This window comes from Rhinolophus ferrumequinum, chromosome X, assembly GCF_004115265.2.
Source record: "Rhinolophus ferrumequinum isolate MPI-CBG mRhiFer1 chromosome X, mRhiFer1_v1.p, whole genome shotgun sequence".
Taxonomy (NCBI): domain Eukaryota; kingdom Metazoa; phylum Chordata; class Mammalia; order Chiroptera; family Rhinolophidae; genus Rhinolophus; species Rhinolophus ferrumequinum.
The window spans coordinates 21,533,521-21,548,476 of NC_046284.1; the positions used below are offsets into that span (position 1 = coordinate 21,533,521).

The following is a 14,956-nucleotide window of genomic DNA, read 5'->3' on the forward strand; positions in this document are numbered from 1 at the left end:
AGACATTTACACCCCTCACAAAGTGATAACCCCCCTCAAGTCTACTACCCCTCGATGGTATTTAACAACCCTCTGGCTCTACAGTTCTATGATTTTTATTAACTCTATAGTTTGTGTTTGATTTTGTTTTGTGTGTGTGTGTGTGTGTGTGTGTGTGTGTGTGTGTAAGGCAGACCCACACAGATAGGCACAAACCTTATATACGAACTAGTTGCTATCGGCAACCACCATATAAAAGAAGAGCAGTTGTGTACAAATCCCCACACAGGTCTGGAGAGCCCAGGAGGATCTCTGACCAAGTTGTTCTTCTGTCACTGACTCAAATGAAGTGCTACCTAGCAGGTTCTCTGCAGCCCTAGTTCTAGAGTATGGCCAAGGTGGAGTGGGGTGGAGAGACGGTTATGCTTTGGGGCTGGAATCAAGCCTCTTCTACTTAGTTGGGTAACTTTGGGCTGTTAAATATCTTTAGATTCCTCAATTGTAAAGTGGGGAGATGGTAAAAAGATTAACTCATAGGGTTGCTGTGAGGATTTTATGACTTAATATGTATAAAGCTAAAGCACTTAGAAGCATACCTGGCACATAATACACATTCAACAAATGTTAGCTATTATTACGAGATGAATATGGAGCAAACCCTTTATTAACAGACATGGAGGGCTTGATGACCTGGAAACGTTGGCAAAGCAATATTAACAGCTAACAGCCACACCATGGATGATGAATAAGAAAGAGGGAGACAGAATAACTGGTGCTGTTAATAGAGCAGTTCGTGCCAGAAGGCAGCAAAAATCCCTTTAGTCTGTGCTGTCCAAAATGGCCACCACTAAGCCACATGTGCTGTTGAGTACTAGAAATGTGTTTTGCCTGATGTGCGATGTGCTGTAAGTATAAAATACACACCAGATTTAAAAGACTTAATACCAAGAAAAGGTAAAACATCTCACTGCTAATTTTTATGTTGATTACACATTCAAATGAGAATATTTTTGGTGCAGTGGGTTAAATAAAATGTACTATGAAACTTAATTTCCCGTTTCTTTTTAAGTTTTAATGTGGATACAAGAAAATTTAAAATGACACGTGCAGCTTATATATTATCTTTCTATTGGACAGTGCAGTGTTCAAGGAGGCAGCCATCCCTGTCCTTAAACTTTCCCCTAATAAGTCTTTCATTGGAGGCTAAACCACCATTTCACTCTGTCCCAGAAAGTTCTACTTCTCTCCCTCTTAGAAGCTCTGAGGGAAGTCACATTCTATCACTGATACCAGCGCTGGGCTTTAGTCGGATTTACTTTATCCAAATGCTCCCATCCTGGCTTTGCTGTGTCTCCTTTGTGGTGAGAATAAAGATTTCTAAAATGGTGCTGAGTCACAGTTTGGCCAGGCTTCTAGCCCAGGCTCCATCACGCCAAATTACTTAACCTCTCAGAGTCTCAGTTCATTATCCAGAACAGAGGGTACCACTAATAATTACCTATGTAATAGGGTCATGGTGTGAGATATTTATAAAAAGTATTTAAAGCAGTGCCTGGCACATAGTAAGCCCTCAGCCAATGTTATAGATTATTAAACCCATCTTTACCTGGTGTGGTTTTGGGGATGAGGGGTCTGAATTATTAAATCTGTTTTGAGTTTAGGTGAAAAATCTACCCAGGCATTCTGCTGATGAATGATAAAATGGCAGAATCGCTAAAGATTTCACATTTCAGGTACTGGTACCGCTTGTTTAAGGGAACTGATGGAGTAGAGATAGTAGCTCAAATCACTTTTTCGGGTCCAGATGAGAGTGAGGAGCACGCTTCGTGAAAGTGACACAGGTGAAGGAGCAGAGATTGTGTGGAATTGTGACATTTGGGATTGCTGAGAAGGAGTGATTGATCAAGCTATGTGGAGACCTGAGTGAGTCACTCAACCTTTGTAGGCCCCATTTTCTGCCATTGGAAATAGGGATAATTTCAACCATCTACCTCACAGGTTTTGGGTTAATATCAAATAAAATAATATATGCATACTGATGTGCTTTGAAAATTGTCGAGCTCTCAAACAAAGGCCGCAGATCACTATTGTCTTTCTAAATACCCAAGTACACAATTTAGACAAAATGGAACTCAAGTGCCATGGTACCTTAGACAAGGCAGGAATCACCATGTGCTGGATTTAACAAGGAAGGCTTCCTGCAGGAGGTGTGTCTTGAATAAGGGTCCTTAAAGAATGGAAAGCAAGAAAACTAGAGATCACTGATCTGCCCAAATCTTTGTCAGTCACGTGTCCATGTCATGAGGTAAAGCATTAATCCACTTTGGATACAATCATAGTCAAGGGGTTCCCAGAATCTTTCTGCTGGCTTGCATGATTGCAAACCCTTATTTATAGCTTAAAAGATGAGGTAAAATGAAACCTGAGACGTGGGTTCCAATGCTCAACTTTTGTGGAGTATTTTTCTACATGGAGGTCTATGTGGAATAATTCCAGATTAATCCCTGATTTACTGCGCTCTTTGTGACCAAATGTTTTGTGTTGACATTTATATCCACAAAGAAGAAACGTTTTTGGCAGATTATTGAATACTTAAATGTGATAAGCATCTTAAATTTATGAGAAATTGTAATTTAATCAATAAAGAAAACCCATGGAAATAAAGAAAAAAGTTCATGACAGAGATAAAAAGCCAAAATCTCCATTAATTCTCCACATACCATCTCAGCTCTTTCTCTCCAGAGGTAACTAATTCATTATTGCTATTATTGCAGTTAAAAGGAAGACCAGAAAGAAGGAGTGGGGGTGGGGGGAAAGGAAGAACAAAAAGGAAGGGGGAATGAGATAAAGAGCAAAGATTTATGGAGTGGGAAGAGACCTCAGTTGTAATCTAGTAAGTGATTTGTTTAAATGTCATTCAGTTAGTTAGTGACAGAACGCATAGCCAAACTGAGATCTCCTGATTCTTACTCCAGGTCCCTTTCGACACCACCACCACCTGGTTTGGGGAGAGGGAGTTCAGAGCAGTCAGTAGGAAGGGAAAGGGCCAAATTCTCAGCCTCTTAGATTCCCAACCCCTCCCCCTCTTTGAGATGCAAAAACCTCTCTCCAACACTTTGAACTGGCTTTCCTTAATCTTCCCCTACCCCCTTTCTATTCCAAACCACCAAAAGGAACTTCTCTGTGAGCTGTCTAAATCTTTACAGAGAAACTCCCTAGAGTTATCTTTATTTACTAGGGTACACTGCTTGATCTCTCAGTTATATATTTTTAGACAGAGTTAAAGAATTGCTCATGTTATCTATATGGTTTTTGGTCACTAGTAAACAGTGTTGAAATGGAATTTACCAAGTGCAAAGGAGCTGGCATTTCTGATATCCCCCAATACAAATATTCAACCTAGTTGCTAGACCAACAATGGAAGTGTCAACACATTCTAAAAGGGGTCTCATAAAACTACAAAGTGTAAGTTGTCTCCACCATTGCAGAGTTTACAATCTAGTTGGGTGGATGGACAAAGCTCAATTATCCATAATGGCCTCAGCAAAGATGTGATAATACCTCATCTCATTAGCATGTTAGCATATGCTATAAAATATGATAATTTTAAACTAGATGAACGCTTTTTATTCTTTTTCTCTATAAAAGGCTGGGGTGGGGATCCAATTCATGACATTCCTATACAACAATGGGGACACTGTTTCCACATTGCTCATTCCAAAAGGCATTTCTGAAAGCTAGAGATAGATGCCTTTTAGAAAGTGGACCACATTTTCTGGCACAATACTTAATTTATTCTCCTTTGATGACATGCCTGGTGGAATGAAGGAAATGGGGGGGGCATTCCATAAAACCTGATGAGGCAGAATTATAACGCAGATGGTATAACAGTTTATACAATATTAACAGCTCTTTTAATGTCAAGCCAGTGCATATAAAGGCATCAGAGAGTGAACTGTTTTTCTCCTTTTTAACTATGTAGTTGAAGAAAAACTAAGAAGCAATTAACATGTGAGGAAAATTTCAATTGCAGCTTGTGAATTTGAGCATAAAGTCACATTTTGATGGTCAAATGTTCATTATTTGGGGGTGTGAAGGGTAGAAATAAAGCATGAACCCATTTCCCTGTGCCAGGTTTCTTGGGACACTTGAGTAGGAGGATGGTAGTTTCCGTATCTTTTCAGCTGGTATAATCAGACTGTAGTTAAAATGTAAGGATGATTGGATTGTTACATTTTTGATAGCATACATCTCCCCAAACCTTCTATCAGTGTCTTGCTTGCATCTTTGGTGCCCCAAATCTTGGTAATAAGAAGTCAGGATCTTGGCAAGAAGTCTGAGAAATAGTCATAAGGCATCAGAAAGAAAGAGAAAAGAAGGAGAAAGAATATTTATTAAACACTCAGAAGTGCCACGCATTGTGATCACTCTGTTGCTTTCACACATTATCTCATTTAATCTTCACAACAGCCCTATAGGAAAATTGAGCTTCAAAATAAGTCAAGGACTTTCTAAAGTTCCTTTCAAAACTGACCAAATTAGAGGTGTTCTTTATTTTGGATCTGTGACAATTCTTGGAAGCATCTTAGGCAAGTTATTTGGGGGAGGGGGCTCAATTTCCTCATTTGTAAAATGAAGTGATTAGGTTAGATGCCCACTAAAGAATTGCCAACCTAAAATATTGGCTTAAACTATCCTTTAAAAGGTACCGTGCTCTGTGATCTCAAGATTTAATGCTGTTAAGTACAGTATTTCATCATAAACTTAGTTCTGAAAGAACATAAGAACTTGACTAGGAGTCAGGCAGAATGAAAGGCAAATTGGAATTTGGGATGTTTTTTAAACAGATTGTGCTAATCTGTCAAATACTAAGGTTAATTTCTGTAGCTGCAAATAAAAGCCAGCAAAATTAATTTTAGGATTAATTAGCTAAGAGCTTTAGATTTTAAATATTCAAGACTTATGTAAATTTAGTAACTTTGTTACTGGAGTTTAAGAAAGATGCAGCAGGCATGCAGGGATTAACCAAGAATAGAGATTAGTTTAAGAATGGTAGGTTTGAATTGTAAATGAAATAGTTGAAATTGCAGAAAACCGAAGAACTGTAGACCAAAACCAAACATAAATAGGGTACTTTGTTGAGGGACCAAAATATAAAATGAATTATCTTAACTTTTATACTTACATTTCTGACACAGAAGTAAAAAATCAAGTAAATGTATGACTTCTCCCCAACCCCAGATTTAAAAAAATATTAGAAACTAGTATTTAAAGAAGAGCTTTTTGAAGCTTAATGAAAAGGTGTAATTAGTTGAGTAGGACTAATGTAGCAAATAAAAATTGATCTTGCTTTTGTTAGGTGATTAACCAAAATGATGGGGTCTACTCAGTTTCTAATTTGTTGATTATCCTTAGACACATCAAAATTTTAAAAATAATTTGAGTTGAGGAATAAATATAAGGCTATACCTACATCTAGTAACTAATAAAAGATATAACATCCAGATATACTAATAAATAATATAATATCAGAAGAATAAGTATATTTCTGAGAACTGAGAAAGGATGATTAAAACACACAAAGAAAGAAAACAAACTTATTTCAGATCAAATGAAAGAAAGCCTCAAGTAGTGTAATTGGGTCTAAAGGCTGCTAACATTTTCAAGGTGTCTTACTCTAAAGAAGCCACATAGAGATCTAGTGGTTTCCATGCCTTTGTTGAAATGGTCTTTAAAGCAAAATTGTAAATGAAATAAATGTGAAAGGATTTACAGATTGGTCAAGTATTACATTCTAAATATATAATTTAACCCTAGATATTCAGTAGGATTATTTGTCTTGCCATTTCTCCAAAATCAACAAGCAAACTCTATATTTAAACTGGCTTTGTTTATTAGCCTTAATATCCTCCAAGGAAACACTGAACTTTGGTCTAGTTAATTAATTATAAAAAAAAATGAAAGTTTTAACATGCTGTAATACAGTATTTTTTTGTAATACATACCAACATATCATGTTTGCTTCTTTAACCTTGAGTTCTTGAGTACTTAAAACACATTTTATAATAATGTTATTTAGTTCTCAAGTTTATCAATTTGATATCTAAACATTTTCACAAATGTGCAACCCATATTAGATCATTGCTTCCACATTTTCTTCTTGCTTTATTTAATCGTCTAGAGCATAAACCCTTTAATTCTTAAAGATGTTTTAATAAGTAGCAGCTATAGAAATGGGATCACTAACAGCTATAAAAGAGCTGTTTGTCTTAGTGATGTGAATCTTTTTTTTTTTTTTAAATTTAGGGAGTAAAGTTTCAAGTAGTTAAATTCATCAGGACTTGAAAAAGTGTGGGATGATATAGACAGATCATTCCTTTCTGAAAGAATAAAAATACATGCAGAGCTCCAACCAAGATTAAAAATTATATGATTTTTCAAAACAAAACTGGGTCTTTCCATGTTTGATTTTTAAATCATTAGTCTTCCTGTTGACTTAGACATCCATCTAAAAGTTTCAAAAGTAAGCTAGATTACATTTGTTTTGAGAAGACAAAATCTCTTTCATTTTTAAAGTTGATGTCCTCTGTGGGCTGTATCTGTTGAAAGATTCCCTTTTACAGTGAGTGTTAGCTTTGTTATTTAGGTTCTTCCAAGACTTCATTGCAGTCCTTTTAGGCATCTGGATAATTCAACACATTTCACTGCGCCTTCCTCCCTCAGCATGAAAAAGGCCAGACAATAGTCCTACTTCCTTCAGCAATCACAAGTCAGGAGACAGTTAAAGTGAATCTCCAAGTTTAGCAGAGAACTACCAAGCTGAGGATAAATGTTTCTCCTCTTTGAGGAGAAACAAAAAAGTGAGAAGCTCCAAAAATACCATTGTGCTCTCATTCTGCGTAGGTAGTAGAATCTTATCATGCTTTATTTCAGTTATAGCAGAGAGAATACTAAATGATTAAAATTTTTCTAACTTTAAATTAGTGTTTGTGATCTAGAGTTTTTACTTCTTAATCATGATATTTTCAAATAACAAACTTACTAGTGTAAAATTATTATATAATTGGATAATTTTTAATACCATGATTTGCTGGCTTTGGAAGAAAATGTTGCGGTGAGAATATTTTGGAGATTGTGTTTTGAAAATAAAACTTTTGTCTTTCATCATGCTCCATACAATGACTATTTTTTACTTAGAAAATTTATAATGGTGCAAAGATTTACAAATTTAATCAGGAAAGTGAATGAAAAAAGTGATGTGTGTAAAACATTTCTATTTTATAGCTTTTTCTTTGATTATAGTATTACAGTCTGCTGGCAATTTTATGGTTTGTAATACCAGAAGTTCCACTTCTAAGGTCACATAAACAGGAAAATCAAAGTGTTTCAAACAGAGTGTAAAAATACCTTTAACACTATTTAATCTTAATAGTGAATCACTTTAATGTCTACTGAGTGTATTCTCAAGGTAGGAGAATTAATTTGAAAAACAATTTTTCTACTGATGGAAGGCAGGTTATTTTTATATTTTTTCAATATTTACATAAGTATTTTGACTTAAAATATGTGACCTGTAAAAAATACATTTGTTAGTGAAAGGAAACTGTTTTAACATACTACGGAAAGAAGCAAAGATCCACAGAACAATGTAATTTGAAAGCATCACATATTAACAAAAGTATTTCCATGTTGCAAGTGCTAGTACCAGCACACTTCATCTGAATAATGTAAGATGTAATTTAGTTCTATTATAATTTATTCTTGTGATTCCAAATATTAATTCATTAATAAAGATAAATGTTTGTAAATAATGAAACACTTATTGTTTTAAAAAATCAAAGTTAGCAAAGGCCAGTTTATAAAAGTAAAGTTCACTAACAAATGAAATCTAATAAAATGTATATCTTAAATTTATTCACATTTCAGAAAGTATCCACCTCTTGCGGCCATTTGATCTTCATAAAACCCTTTGAGATTGGAATATTTTTACTTTGTACATTTTTAAACCAAATTATATTAACTGTGCATGTTCAATTAGTGAAATTCTCTGCTTCTTATCTTTTGAAATTAATATTTAACTTACATTGACACTGGTTAGCTGAAGATGTATTATTTATTTTATTTACATGATGTATGTTGGTATATGCAATTGAAAAGAAATAGAGTTAATGGAATTGTAACAGCTATATAGGATGTCAGAGGGGTAGTAGATTGGGGCACGGGGTGGTTATCACTTTGTGAAGGGTGTAAATGTCTAACTATTACATTGTTTTGCACACCTGAAACTAATTTAAAAAAAATAAAATAAAAAATAAATCACAAAAGAAAGAAAAGAAATAACATGATGAAAAGAAATAACAGAAGCTGATTATTAACTCTGATTTTTCCCTTTGTTTTGGTGACATAAGTTTTCATAAACAAATTAAGCCTTGGTAACAAAAAAGCTCAAATTTCTAATTATCAGGTTGATTTAACATTCTGGTCATTCAAAACAAGATGGATTTGTTTTAAAAACATGACATGTTTGTAAATAAAGGAATACTTATTTTAAAAAAAAAACAAAGTTAGTGAAGACCAGTTTAAGCGGATTCCAAGGAAATCACAGTTCTTGCTCTAGAATCAAGTAGCAAAATAGCATCTGAAATATTTTCTCCTTAGAACACCACCCCCCATCCTATTTTGTTCGCTGAGTGTTCTGATCTGCTGCCTTTGTTTTAGGCCTCATGGGCATGCACACTCACACATGAACACAGAACCACACAAAGGCAGCAAAACACATATTGCGGGAGGACACTGAATTCCTAATCCCAGGTAAAACTAGAATGTAAGAGACCTTAACTGAAAGTGTAGTCCAAAAATTTATAGTAAATACACATAGAACAAAAGCTCTATTCTAGTTGTGTGAGGAACATAATACTCTTAAATTACTTTCTGGTTTCCATGGGGACCTTTTTGTTCTAAGATACCAATCATTAGGTTTAACAGAGTCACTTCATATTATTTCTAAATCAAGTGCAATGATTTCTCAACTGGGTAAAATGTCAATTACTAGTATTTTCAAAGGTGCTAAAACCCAAACTACTTGGGATTGCTGCTTTATGTGGCTCAGTTAAATCTAGAGGTCAATACAGAGGACCCCTCTCCCCTTTTCAGGCAATTAAAAGCTCAAAGTATCTCTGTTTTGGGGGGAATATGTTACAGGATATCTGTTTTTTTTATTTCATCATAAACTCAAAATAGTGGCGAGAATTTTAAATTGTGATGAGAATTCTTAGGCTCACAAAAGATAACAAGTTCTCCCTCCCTTTGGCCAGTTTCAATGCCTTTTTTACACATTCTAATAGAACAACTGGGTTTCGGTGTAAGCATATGTTCTATATGATCTCTCTCTATATACACTTATATCACACACACACACACACACACACACACACACTCAGGCTAATCTGTTAGGGCATAAATGACGTGACTGGGGCTAGGAGCTGTGGCTCCTTTATTTTGCAGAATGCCTAAGTATTGTTTGCCTCACAATACTGGGAGGGAGCAGAAGCCTGGTGGGAGCCTGAAGCCTTAAGCCCTGGGCTGTGGTCTGGGGGAGGGGACGGGGTTGCGGGGTCACAAGCTCTTAGCTTTTAGCCTCAGCATGACCACAAGTTTTAAAGCATGAAGGGATCACGTGCTTTTCTTTGAGCTGTTAGTTATTCTGACTTTTTGGGGGTGTGTGAAATGCTTTGTTCTTTAGCTTTTTCTTTTTTTTCTTTTTTTTGATTCTCTAGGTATTTTGGCTGATTGCATTTTTTTTTCCAAAAGAAAAGACAAAAATAATTACTTCGTGTATCAAAATGTCCTAGTTTTTTTTTTTTTTAAATAACCTGTATCTTGTACTAAATTTTACCTTGTGCTAGACAGGTATTGAGATGGAATAAATTATTTTCACCAGTTAGGAACTTGATCCAGACATTCTATATGTTTCAAGTCTTTGAAAAAAAATTAAGAACAAGAAAATATCCTGGTAAAACAATCTCAAAATACCTTATTCCGGGTATTGTTCTGGCTTTAAAGGGAAGGAGGGGTGGGAGGAGGGGTAGGACTTGGGGGGCCGATTAGGAAGACTCCGGGAGGGAGGATGTCTTGTTTAAAGAACTGTTAAAAACTTTCGGAAAATTTTAAGCTAGTGAAGTCCCGCAACAGGGTATTTCCATGTAAAGCCTCTACTTAAATGCTTCACTTTGGGGGAGCTACTTATGCTTGTTCCCTTTTAATAGGGTGATTTCACCTTTTCCAACTCTCTTACGTCTCTCAAACCAAGACTCATAGAGTTGGAACGCCAAATTAAGACTTTTGATGATATTGAGATTTATTTGGGAACATTTACCAAAATCAGGGTAATGGGTCTTTTTGTTCTGATGGTGAAGAGGATGAGGATCTATTTACTCACTGGCCTGGAGCTCTGGCTGCAGCTGCAGGACACAATTAATTATGCTAATAGTTTGTGAGCAGCGGATGTAACTCCCCTACCCCCTTTTTTCGAGGGGGGGAGGGGAGTTTGGCAAAAGGGGAAGGAGACGCCCTGGGGTTGGATCACATGATATTATCTTCGCGCCAGTTTTGCAACCCTCCCCCCCTTTTTTTACTCTAGGTTTTGCTTGAGCTCAAAGGTATTGTTCTGTTTTAATATAGTGTTTCTTAAAGTCACGTTTAAAATCTCTTCCCTTCCATCCTCTTCTTTCCACTGCTAGTCGAAAGTTGCATTGCAGTCGGTGCAATCTCACAGGAGGGGTCTGGTTGGATAGCAAACTTTGGGCTGCGGAGTTTCTAGAAAGAATCAGGCAGACATGCCAGGGTGGGCTGCAAGGTCTGTTTGCAAATTTTATGAACAGAGGAGAAAGCTCACCTGTAAGAGTGACCCCCTTTGGAAAAATGAGTGTGACTTTCCTTGCATCCTCCGCTGACTCTTGAGGGGCGCAGGCCGTTCAGGTTGGACTCAATCACCGTCCAGGGGCGGGAGAGTCCAGTCTTTTGTAATCTGCTTGCATGAGCTACTACTGTGTACCAGATTGAGAATCACATGGCGCCCTTGTCCTCTTCTGGGCTTTGGGCTGCCACAATCTCCCGTGGTCTCCCGTGGGGATGGAGGAGTCTGGCTTCATTTTGCACCCCCTCCCCCTCTCCCTCCTTACTCCCACACCGCTTGCCTTCCAGTGCTTTTCTGCCCTCACCCTGCGTGCTCACTGCACTCTCTGATTTGTAACTCATCTTCCACACTAGCCCCTGCCTCAACTCCCGCTCCCGTGTCTGCCAGGCACGTGGAGTAGGTGCAGTCTGATCGCATTTTGTCCAGTGTTCAAAGTCTGGAATGCTTAATTCCATTTTTATTGTGCTTTTTAAACTAGGACATCATCTTGTTTTTTAGGGTGTACTTGGGCTTTGGCCTTTAAGCAGTCCGCCCTCAATTGGTTCTCATTAGCTGTGGAATAAGAAGAGGAAGCAAGATAATTTCACCGTATCCTCCTTGCATTTGTGCGTGTACTTGGTGGCAGCTATCGTTAGCGATGCCTGCCAAGACACTCTGGTTTAGAGGGTGGGAAGGGGCACCTGGCAAAGGCGAAACTCTCCTAACAGTAGCACAAGATGCCAGAGGTTAAAACTTTCACATATGCCTAGAATGAACGTGATGTGTATTTCTTTCCTCCCGGGGCCTTAGAACACTTTCAATCTGGTGGCAGGGTGGCGCGCATGCGCGCGCCGGGTGAGGGACACCCGGGTCCCACGGCTCCGTGGGCCTCGTCGTCTATCTCCAGCGGGGGGAGGGGGCGATCGCCGAGGGAGCGGGACCAGACGAGGTGGTGGCGAATGCGGCATCCTGGGCTCAGAGCCAGTGGCACCGGCTCCAGCACCTACGCCGCTCCGGCCAGCGTCCCAGGCGCGCCTTTAATTAAGGAATCGGGCTTGGGGGAAAGCGGGGAAAATGCTGCCTGCGCTCGTCCGTGGGTAACTGGGACTCGGTGGGGTTTTCGCTTTGGCGGGGTGGGGGTTCCGTTTCCTAATTCCTGTGTGGGCCATGTGGGCGGGGGCGGGCTTTTTTCCCTGGGCTATTAAAGGCGGAGGGGCGGGCTTTTCCCAGGGATATAGCTTCGGACAGAGGGCTGAGGGGACAGAGCGCTCCTCAAGTGGTGGCATGAAGGCTAGTGGCCCCGCGCTGTTCCAGACAGGGACGCTTCTGGTGAGGCGTGCTCTCGCGGCCACGATGAATTTCCTGAACGCTTTTTCTCGCTTCTCTTCCTCCTCTGGCTCCGCGGGACCGGAGCGCTCGAGCGACGCGCGGCCCAGGGTGCATCGGGGAGGGGGACGCGGAGAAGGATGGCCAGTGCGGAATCGCCGCGCGCGCCACCTGCGAGGGGCTAGCCCGGGCTCAAATCAGGTCCCGCGCGGGGTTGCCCAGGCAGGAGGCTGAGGCAGAACGGGGGACCTGCGTGGGGGCAGCTGTGATCGGGGAGAGTTGACTAGTTGGGTGGCAGGGGACCGAGCGGTCGGAACTTGAGAAAAGCAAAGTACCAGCGTGCATTTGAGGGGTAGTGGGGAGCACGCGGGAAAGCATCCCCCTTTATCCTCCATCGCTGACTTTTAGGTTCCTGGAAAACTTGGGGTATGGGATGAGGGGGTGCATGTGGAGGGGAAAAAAGGACTTCCTCCCCCTTGGCTCCTCTCACCAACCCCGGAATGGAGGAGGAGGGAGGCGTGGGCTTGGCGCGTTTTTGGTGCTTTGAATGGAGAACTCCGTTTCCCATGATGCTTTGTTTCTTTCTCTTTAATCTCCGCGGCCGCGGCTGCAGCACGAGGACCAGAGCGCGTGGTGTGAGCAGCTGGAGCACACCCCGAGCACCGGCGCTTCAACGGGAACACTAGGTAAGGGTGTGAGAGTCGCGGGAGGAGGCCAAAGGGATTCACAACGGTCGATAGTGAGGTGGTTTTGTTTGTTCCCTTGTACAATAGAAAAAGGTTGGAGAGTGGCTGCCCAAAGTGATGTACACCAGATGAACGAATAATTAAAGGTACTAACTGGAGAAGGCACACTCTGACCCGTGTGGGGCTCAATTTTGCCAAGTTGAGTCCAGTTTGGAGAATTTTTGTAATGCAGAAAAAAATGTTACAGGCATAGAAGCTCAATTTAAGAGGAAAAATGTTACTCTTTTATACTAGCTTTAGTCATAGGAAATCAATTTTAGATTTATGTGTAATTTTAATGCATCAGTTTAAAGAGTTTTTTTTAAAGACTAGAATTAGTGGTATGGGGTACCATGATGCAAGCCCAACATTTAAGATTCCCTCACTAGTTAAATGTATTACAAATGCTGTGTCTCTGATTTTTTTTTTTTTGACAAAATTTAACCCATCATGGAAGAGGTGGGGGAGCCTTGTGAGCCCCGTTCAAGCATGGCCTTACTTCTTTGCTGCGTGGTCTTAGGTAAAATAAGCACTTGGAAATGGGAGAAGGTTTTCTTATGGATGATAATGACATGAAGGAAAGAAGAGCTAATCTGCCTTCTTTGGGTTTAATGGAGAAAATGGGTCCATAAATGTTTAAACAGAACAAGAGCCCTTTGAAATAGATCAAAATGTGACATCTCTAGGCCATCTGTGCATTATGTGAAGAGTGCAGAAGGCTATTTCTTAAACCAGCTCTAAAATTTCTCTCATTTTCTATTAATGGAGTGGGGGCAGGGAATATTCATTTAATCTAACACTCACTTTTTGTACAGAGCACTACCTCAAGAAGAGAATACTCACCCTGATTTTTACATGCATTTTTCTCTACATAAGCCTCTTAGAAAATCAGGGTGGACCTAATGGGTGAATTTATTGGGATGTAGAGGTCAAGTTTTGTTATGTGGAGAGAAGTCCAAAATCCACTTATACTTAAGAATTGGACTTTTGAAATTGCCAGTGTTATTTGTGTTCAACTCTAAATAATTCAGGTTATTAATATTTCTCAGGATTTGGCTGACTCTAAAACCTAGCTTGGACTCTAAGCCAAAGGAAAGCATGTTTCAGGACTATTAACTAGTCATTTACTTGTTCTGTGTCTAATTTTTTGTTTTTCTTTTTTAACCAGGTGAGTCTGAATAGATCTGTGAGGATGGAAAAGAAGAGCTCATGGAAGACCATTTTGCTACAGGGATAGGCCTTGGCCATGTAAAAGTGCTTACAGTGCAGGTAGCTTTTTGAGATCTACTGCAATGCAAGCACTTCTTACATTACCATGGTGATTTAATCAGTGGCTACTGAGAACTGTAATTTGTGCCTAATTAGGTTGTTGGTGCTTTTGAGCTGTTCTTCGTAATGTGTCTCTTGTGTTAAGGTGCATCTAGTGCAGTTAGTGAAGCAGCTTAGAATCTACTGCCCTAAATGCCCCTTCTGGCACAGGCTGTCTCATACACAGCATTAAAAAGTATGCTTTGAAAAAAAAAAAAAAGTATGCTTTGGGTAATCATTTGAGTAGGACAAATTTCAAATGTTTGTTTTGTCATTGTTTGATGGGAGCAGATGGTGGGGACTGTGTGCAGTGTACAGCTGTGTACCAAGGACAAGGTCCTAGTAGTACCAAAGTGCTCATAGTGCAGGTAGTTTTGGCATTACTCTACTGTAGTGTGGGCACTTCCAGTACTCTTGGATAATGAATCTCTTGTTGATGGAGAGAGTATTCAAAGACGCTGCTACTTACGGTTAGTTTTGCAGGTTTGCATTTCAGCGTATATATGTGTATATGGCTGTGCAAATCCATGCAAAACTGATTGTGATAATGTGTGCTCTCTTCGGCTTTGTGTCTCTTCATACCCATCTCCAGCATTCATGCCCATTCATCCATGGGTGGGGATTTGTTGCATTACTTGTATTATACATAAAGTATTGCACTTGTCCCGGCCTGTGGAAGAAGAGAGGATTTTATCGTCTTATTTTAACTTGAAAGTTGTAAGGT

General features: G+C 39.4%; 1 pseudogene across 1 annotated transcript in view; it reads left to right on the plus strand.

The window, feature by feature from the left end:
• Nucleotides 1-14,237, plus strand: part of LOC117033810 (alpha-2A adrenergic receptor-like) — a 38,003-nt pseudogene extending 23,766 nt beyond the window's left edge. Inside the window, exons 2-5 of the transcript XR_004424973.1 lie at nt 11,706-11,902; nt 12,104-12,400; nt 12,813-12,885; nt 14,093-14,237. The product of XR_004424973.1 is annotated as an alpha-2A adrenergic receptor-like (transcript). The remainder of the gene's footprint in view (nt 1-11,705; nt 11,903-12,103; nt 12,401-12,812; nt 12,886-14,092) is intronic.
• The last annotated feature ends 719 nt before the right edge of the window (nt 14,238-14,956 follow it).